This window comes from Lutra lutra, chromosome 13 (genome assembly GCF_902655055.1).
Source record: "Lutra lutra chromosome 13, mLutLut1.2, whole genome shotgun sequence".
NCBI lineage: Eukaryota > Metazoa > Chordata > Mammalia > Carnivora > Mustelidae > Lutra > Lutra lutra.
In genome coordinates, this window is record NC_062290.1 from 48,049,345 (window position 1) to 48,058,059 (window position 8,715).

Here is an 8,715-nt window from a genome sequence, read left to right on the forward strand (position 1 = left end):
CAGGGCTTGGGGTAGGGGGCGCAGAGGATAGATACCCCGCCCCACTTTCTTCCCTTCCTCCTTTCCCTTTGCCTCCCTTTGCAACAGTGTAAGAAGGCATTGAGAAAGTATCTTTATTTCGTTACTTCGTTAAGAAACATCTCTGCCTCTTAGGGAAAGACCTTGGTGTCTGGCCTTCAGTTCCGGTGAAATAAAAAAAGGGGCTCAAGTTCACACGGAATCCCCGGAAAAGAAAAGGTGCCTGGGAGGCGCTGTTTGAAATTAAACAAGAGGAAAGCAGAGAGGGAGGCTAACCATAAGAGACTCTTAATCTCACAAAACAAACTGAAGGTTGCTGGGGTGGGGTGGGGTGAGGTGGAGGAGAGGTGGGGTGGCTGGGTGATGGACACTGGGGAGGGTATGTGCTATGGTGAGTGCTGTGAATTGTGTAAGGCTGATGAATCACTGGCCTGTACCCCTGAAACAAACAATACATTATATGTTAATGACAAAAAAATTGCGACACACACACACACACACAAAGGATCTAAACAAGCAAAACCAAACAAAATGACTTCTCCTCTTCCCCGGAAAAACACAACCACAAAAGACCAAACAACAACAACAAACCCTTGTAAAAACCTTGAAGGAATATCACCTTCCGGTAGTCTTTCAGGGCTAACATGCCATGCGTGAAGAATTTTTTCATTTTCTTCACATAGCATCACTTGCCTTTGTTTTTATCTGTAATGATTTCCATAAATTGGTAATTTTACTTCAACGGTTTCTTTATATACTCTTAATAACTTGTGTTATTAGCTGATTAAAGCAGCTTACATTAAAAAAAAAAATCAGCATCACATAAATTCTGTTCCAGAGAAAATTCTGGACTCTAGACCAAACAGTAGAGTTTTAGTCCTAGGTGTGCCGCTGTTTTGTTTTGTCTTGAACAATTCACTTCACCTCACTTTTGATCTCTGAAGAATGAACTAGTAGACCTGAATGGTCTCTTTCCTGTTTTGAGTTTTCAGGACACCCACGCTTCCCGACCTGCTGGCAAACTGACTGTGTAGTCAGACTAGGTAGAATGTAGGTTTAACTGCCTAGGACAGTGCTTTGGCTCCCAAGTAGGGGATTTTACCCCTTGGGGCTTTGACTACTCCTTTCTTCGTTGACCTTATAAATAGGAAGCAGGTTGAGTCATTTGCTGTGGGATTAGTGGGGATTTGAATGGCTCCTTCCGGATAGCATCTGAAGTTAGGTCTCCCTTGAAACCTATGGTCCCACTTCATGATAAGAAGACTATGAGAAGACCATATACTTTTTTTCCCCTTTATGATAAGCCTCTCTTCACACTATACTGGTTTGCTAAGACTACTATTCTTGGTAAAGAAACTATAAATTTGGTGCCAAAAAGTTAAGTGAAATAGGATGCAAAACAGGAGGCCGCCTGGGGTGAACAAAAGGTGTACAACTCTCCATGCATGTTCAACTTTCTTGGATTAAAAAAAAAAATGGTCACTTAGTTATTCTCAAGCTTAGAGGTTAGAAGTGTTAAAGGCAGACCTTTGATTTAACTCACAGATCACAGATCTTCCTGAGTAACTGCTATCTAATCCAGAAAAAGTTTCTTGAAGGAAAAATAATGTGTTTTCCACATGAAGGCTATCTATCTATGAGTTAATTTCCTAAACAGTTTCTTTGGTGATATAGGTATAGACACAGTCTTAGGTCTGCTAGCATTGTGATATTTTTGCTATCCCCAAACCCAGTAAACTCGTATCAGTAGCTCATTTCTGTTTCAAATTATAAGGTAGGGGCCTTTGAAGATTTTAAGAAGTTATTTGCCAAAGGACTTTAGGAATTTGATTTGACTTTAAGATATTAAAAGTTGAGGGGTGCCTGGGTGGCTCAGTGGGTTAAGCCGCTGCCTTCGGCTCAGGTCATGATCCCAGGTCCTGGGTTCGAGCCCCGCATCGGGCTTTCTGCTCAGCAGGGAGCCTGCTTCCTCCTCTCTCTCTGCCTGCCTCTCTGCTTTCTTGTGATTTCTCTCTGTCAAACAAATAAATAAAATCTTTAAAAAAAAAAAAAAGGAAAAGATATTAAAAGTTGAGGGTCTTTACACACCTTTCAAAAGAACATGGAGAACATTTGGAGATCTTTAATCCTTAGTAATAACTATTCATTTTAGAAGTAGATTAAAAATTTTCAGTTTGAGCAGTTAAATGAAGCTTCATATCACTGAAACTGGGATTCCTGGTTCCCTTTAGTGAGAAATGGTATTTGAGATTAAGATCTGGGCACTAGGGGTGTTCATTGCTACTGTGATAGCTTTTAAGCCGTTCTATAAATATAATCTTAGTTAATGTCTACATATAGATTCACATAGATTCTATTCACAGAATCTCTATGTATACACATGTGATACATGTACACATATATAAATTACATAAACACATGCTGTATGTATGCATATACATAAATTCCACAAATACATATATATGTCCCCATACACATGTATAGAAATATGTGTATTAGAAATCTTGAGCCCATGCTACCAGCTTGGTTCTATGCTCACAGGGTTTTTGCCTTCCCTGTTCCATATTAGTTTGTTCTTCCTTCCACAGTGAGAAAACCATGGTTCTCCATATATTAGTTTATTATTTATTAGCTTATTAGTTTATTTGCTAAATCCTATAATAGATACAAAATAATTTCAGAATCCTTTTGCCTATACCGTTCAAAAACAAACCTGTTACTAAGAATTCAGAACGTGTTTGCTGTTCTCCAACCCCTGCTTTATGCCCGGCCCAAGTCCCCGAGTCAGATGCTGCAGCCGTGAGGGTCCTGGAGTAGCTCGTTCACTGCCATTTCATCCCTGTAATATGGGTTTTTTGTTGATGTCATTTTTCTTAAGATTTTATTTATTTATTTGACAGAGATCACAAGTAGGCAGAGAGGCAGGCAGAGAGGAGGAAGCAGGCTCCCCGCTGAGCAGAGAGCCTGATGTGGGACTCGATTCCAGGTCCCTGGGACTATGACCTGAGCCAAAGGCAGAGGCTTTAACCCATGAGCCACCCAGGCGCCCCTGTTGATGTTATTTTTTTGAAATAACATTGGATTCATTTGTTTCAGCTTGCTTTCAGTTTTAGTGTTTTTTTTTCCTCTTTCTTATCCTTTTTTTTTTTTAAAGATTTTATTTATTTATTTGATAGAGAGATCACAAGTAGGCAGAAAGGTGGGGGGAGGGTAGGGGTAAGCAGGCTTCCCGCTGAGCAGAGAGCCTGATGCGGGGCTTGATCCCAGGACCCTGAGATCATGACCTGAGCTGAAGGCAAAGGCTTAACCCTCTGAGACACTCAGGTGCCCCGAGTATAGAGAATATTAACATGATTTCAAGTCAAAATTATAAAAATAGGAGTTCACAGAGAAAAGTCACTGCTTCCCTCACCCCTTGTAGGTAACCATGTGTACAGTTTTCATGTTGCTCATTGATTGCTTTTTTTTCTTTTTTTTGGTAAAGAGACGCAGGTACATGTATGATTCACAGCACAAAAAGGAGCATAACACATCTGTTGTTATGCATTGTGCTGTAAGTCACTTCATGTCTTTGGGAAATTGCTTCACATGAATTCATAGTGATTTTCCTCATTCTCTTTTCTAGCTGCATGGAAATTAGAAATCAGCAATGAGCTGAGATTCAGAGAGAGAAAGAGCAAGAGGGACAGAGAGGGAGATAGGTCTACTGCTGTATTATGTAGGGATTTGGGGGGAAAAGATGAGTAAGAAACATTTTTTTTCTGGAAGTTTTTCTCTGGGTTGTGAGGTGTAATTCGTTGCACTTTCTAACCCCTGAGAAAACTTCAGAAAAGGCCACTTTTCTATTGGATATGTCACTTTGCTGAAGTAGATATGAAAGTATGACAAGAGGGTTCATTTTATTTTAGTTACAGGAGAAGGTCAATGATATCATACAATGGGTCATTGAAAAGTCCTTTTCAGTGGTGGCAAATGGTATAGATCTTCCAGGTCTCGCTGGGCTGTATGAAAAGAGGCAATAGCTGGCCACATCCCTGTCCTCTGGGAATTGGAAGGCTCATTCTAGACAAGGGGATTTCTCACTCAAGGCAGCAGAAACTGCAAAATTTATGTGGAGAGCACAGCCCCAGAATCATCACTGCATAAAACTCTCAGTGACAGCCTGGAATCCAGACAGTTGGATGCTGACGTCAGAGCTGGGTTATTGTGCCAGAATCCGAGAACTGGAGATGAAAGGAGGCCCAAACATCTCAAGAGTAAACAGGGAGGGACTTAGAATGATGATGTTCCAGCTAGAACAAGTGTGGCTGTTCCCAGCCTCTTTTGAAGTTCTGGTTGGGGTGGGGTAGGTCAGCTGAGTTTACTGAACCTGAGACATAAACATGCAGAAATCCAAGGACTAAGATAGAATGCTAGACAAAAGGGCCAGAGAGGGAGCTAAAGCGAGTGAAAGATCAGTGTGAAGGGAAAATATTTTAATTTCATTTCTACATTTTAGAAAGAAATTGAAGACAGAATGTGATAAAGCAGCCTTGTTAGACAAACCATGGAATACCCAAACTCAGACAAACATCTGAAAGTGAAAATTCTATTTTATGTGCCAGGTTGTAAGTTCAAGTAACTTACTTCCTCAAGAGATTGAAAGTATGCCTGGTAGAAATTTCTAGATGAGTGATGTGGAAATGACTAAGAATGTAGAGGCATTCAAATGTTTTTTGGGGGGGTAGGTTGTTTTTGTTTTTGGTAAGACAGGAGGTGAAAGCTTATAGCTTGACAGATTGTAAAACCGTGTCTTCCGCTTCTTCTTCTCTTTATTCCTTTCCTCTTTCACTATTGAATTTGTGACAAACATCTATATAAAAACGTGAAAGCCAAAAGAAAATACCCTTAATAAAATTTGTCTAGATGACTTATAAAGATCATCTTTAGAGTTAAAAAATAAAAAGGAAATTAATTTTTTATTATGTTCGATTAGCCAACATATGTTAGTATATCATTAGTTTTTGATGTAGTGTTCAATGATTCATTAGTTGCATATAACACCCAGTGCTCATCACCATACGTGCCCTCCTTAATGCCCTTCACCTGGTCACCCCATCCCCCACTCCACTCCCTTCTGTAACCCTCAGTTTGGTTTCCAGATTCCAGAGTCTCTCATGGTTTGTCTCCCTCTTTGATTTCTTCCCATTCAGTTTTTCCCTTCTCCTGTGGTCCTCTGCGCTAGTAAAAGGAAAATAATTTAAACTTAAATTTTCAGAGTCATATTATTTTTTTTCTGAGTTTGTTTGGTGTAGTATTGTTCTTAATCTTTTCTGTGTCATGGACAACTGTGGCTGTCAGATAAGGTCTATGGATGTCTCTACATAATGTTTTTTAAATGGATAAAATCAAATATACCAGACTACAAAGAAGCTACTTATAAAAAATAAACCAATTATCTTGAAACATGGGTATCCAAAAATTTAAAAATTTAAAAATCGTGATCTGGTAATACGTACACACTAAAAATACCACTTTATAACAGAGTAGTCACTGTAGGTTTATTATAATGAGTACTATAATTCTAATGAGATGAGCATAAAAATATTCTGTGATATCTGCAAAATAACTGTTATATGATATAAAAATATCTGAGATTTATAATTGTGAAAAAGTCAGTTAGTTACAACTAGTATTGTCTGTTGTTTACATTCAAAATGGAACAAAATTCTACTAATGAATAAATATGAAATTTTTTCTATTCAAGTTCACAGACTCCCCGAGCTCTAAGCATTATGGACCCCACTTAAGAACTTCGTTCTAAGGAAATCATTGTATTTTATATCTTCATAGAAAAGATATGGATCACACTCCATGTTACTGCAGTATCATTTAGAATAGAAAAAATAGGAAAAATCAATGTGTCCATCAACAGGTGAATGGCTTAAAAAAACGTGGAATATATAGACAATGGAACATTATGTAGTCTTCAAAAAGGAGTTCCGCCAGCCGCAACAACACAGATGAACCTGGCATTATATTAATATTAGTCATAGAAGAACAAATACTACATGATCCCACTTAGATAGTGAATCTGAAATAGTCAAACTCATAGAAGCAGAGACTACACTGGGGGATGGGGAAAATGAGGAGTTATTGTTCAAGGGGTATAAAGCTTCAATTATGGGAGGGGTACCTGGGTGGCTCAGTCATTTAAGCGACCAACTCTCGATTTCATCTCAGGTCATGGTCTCAGGGTCATAAGAACAAGCCCTACATGGGGCTCCTCGCTGGGTGTGGAGCCTGCTTGAGGTTCTTCCTCTCCCTCTGCCCCTCCCCTCCACTGGTGCACACCTGCACGCTCTCTCTCTCTCAAAAAAAAGTTTCAGTGTGTGTATACATCTTCAGCAAGAGGTATAAGTTCTAGAGATCTGCTGTACAACATAGTAACTGTAGTTAACAATACAATACACAATAATAGTGTACTTCAAAATTTGTTGTGATGATACCACAGGTGTTTACATCTGTCTGAACTCATCAAATTGTACCTTAAATATGAGTACATCAATGTTTTATTTCAATTATACCTAATAAAGCTGTCAAAAATAAAGATGGGATAAAAGTATGGGTCATTGATACAAGCCTACAAGAATAAACATGACCCCATATATTGGCTAGATACTTCCCCCAGTGCATTTCTAATTTCAATGATTATTTACATGTTTTTGCACTTATTTATTTCTTTGAAGTAATTAGTATACTTATTTAGTATCTGGACTACTTGTTAGAATTTATTCTTTCTACTGATTTGCATGCCTGGAGGCTGGTTTTATTGCGCATAAACACCTTGCCACCTTATCTGTGGGAGCTCTTTGAAGTCTAAGTTTAAAGGGCTTTCCTCTAGAAAGAATTTATGTTTACTTCTGTCAGGTGCTGGGTGAGGGGTAAAGGGTGGGGCTCAGGGGAGAGGCATCAGTAACCAAGGAATCTTGGAAATTAAATTTTCAGCTTTGTTTTTGTTTTTAAGGTCCACACAGGTTTTGAGACCAGAAGGTCCTAAAACTGGGTGAGTGCAGAATTATGGCTAGTAACTTCTGGGTATTTTATTCTCCAACCAGATATAAGGATTTCATTCTCTAACCAGATATAAGGATATATTTTTGGGACACCTTCAAAAGTGTGATCTTGGGCACCTGGGTGGCTCAGTGGTTAAGCGTCTGCCTCCAGCTCAGGTCATGACCCCAGGGTCCTGGGATCAAGCCCCGCATCAGGCTCCCTGCTCAGTAGGAAGCCTGCTTCTCCCTCTCCTGCTCCTCCTGTTTGTGTTCCCTTTCTTGCTGTCTCTGTCTGTCAAATAAATAAATAAAATCTAAAAAAAAAAAAAAAGAAGAACTGTAGAAAAGAGAATCAGCAAGAGCAGCTGACTGCTGGACATTATATAAGTCGGGAGCAGAACTGAGGTCTCCAGACGTGTCTGCCAGGCCACCATAGCTCATCTTCTTTCCTTTATGCTGTCTTGGATTTTTTTCCCCTTGGCCTTGATGTAGCATTATATTATGCACATTATACTAGAATGTTAGTCTCATTCTGACGGATTTTTGCCTGTTTTATCCCCTTGTGCACACCTAGCATATAGAGCAGAGCTGGTACATAGGAGGTCAGTATATATTGATCAGATCAACCAGTAAGTGCTACCATATAGTTTTCATAATGACAAATTTTGAGGCTGTATACCATACCGTTGAGCTGATTAATTAGGGTAGTGTGTTTTTACAACTTATATTAAGATATAGTAACATCTGCCTTATAAGGGCAAATGTTCTCAGAAACTGGTTCATCATTTTATTTTCTTGTGCTATCTCTTCCCACGGTACCCCAATTCTTTTCAGTGTTATTGTTTTCTTTCTTTTTCTTTTTTAAAAGATTTTATTTATTTGACAGAGAGAGAGACACAGCGAGAGAGGGAACACAAGCAGAGGGAGTGGGAGAGGGAGATGCAGGCTTCCCACTGAGCAGGGAGCCTGATGCGGGGCTCGATGCCAGGCTCAATGCGGAGCTTGATGTGGGGCTCAATGTGGAGCTGGATCCCAGGACCTTGGGATCATGACCTGAGCCAAAGGCAGATGCTTAATGACTGAGCCACCCAGGCACCCTTTTTTCTTTTTCTTTTCTTTCCTTTCTCTTTCTTTCTTTCTTTCTTTCTTTCTTTCTTTCTTTCTTTCTTTCTTTCTTTCTTTCTTTCTTATCTATCTTTCTTTCTTTCACAAGTCACATCACAGATGCTCTCCCTTTCATCTACTGCACTGTTCTTGCAAAGATTAGTCACAACAGCAACGTGATCTTAGGCATTTCTTCTGCTGTGCAGCTGACCATGAAGCAAAGTAAAAGGGCAAACTATTTATAAATCAAGCGGTTACAGGTGCAGAGAATAGATAAGACTTTAGCTTTGTCCAGGTTGGGAGACCATTCTTACTGAATTTCCTTGTTTAGGATAGTCCAGTGCAGACTCAAATTTACAGTCAGTTCTAGGGTTTTATTTTGTTTTCCTTAAGCATGTATCATTTTTTTTTTAAAGCTGAACTTACTCCCACTTAAGCTGCTTGAAAAGTCTGTCATTGTCAGAGTCTATAACATGGGTTAATTTTTTTTTTCATTCAACAACTGTTTATTAAGGACCTGCTATAAGCTAACACTATGACAGGAGATGACACAATTGGC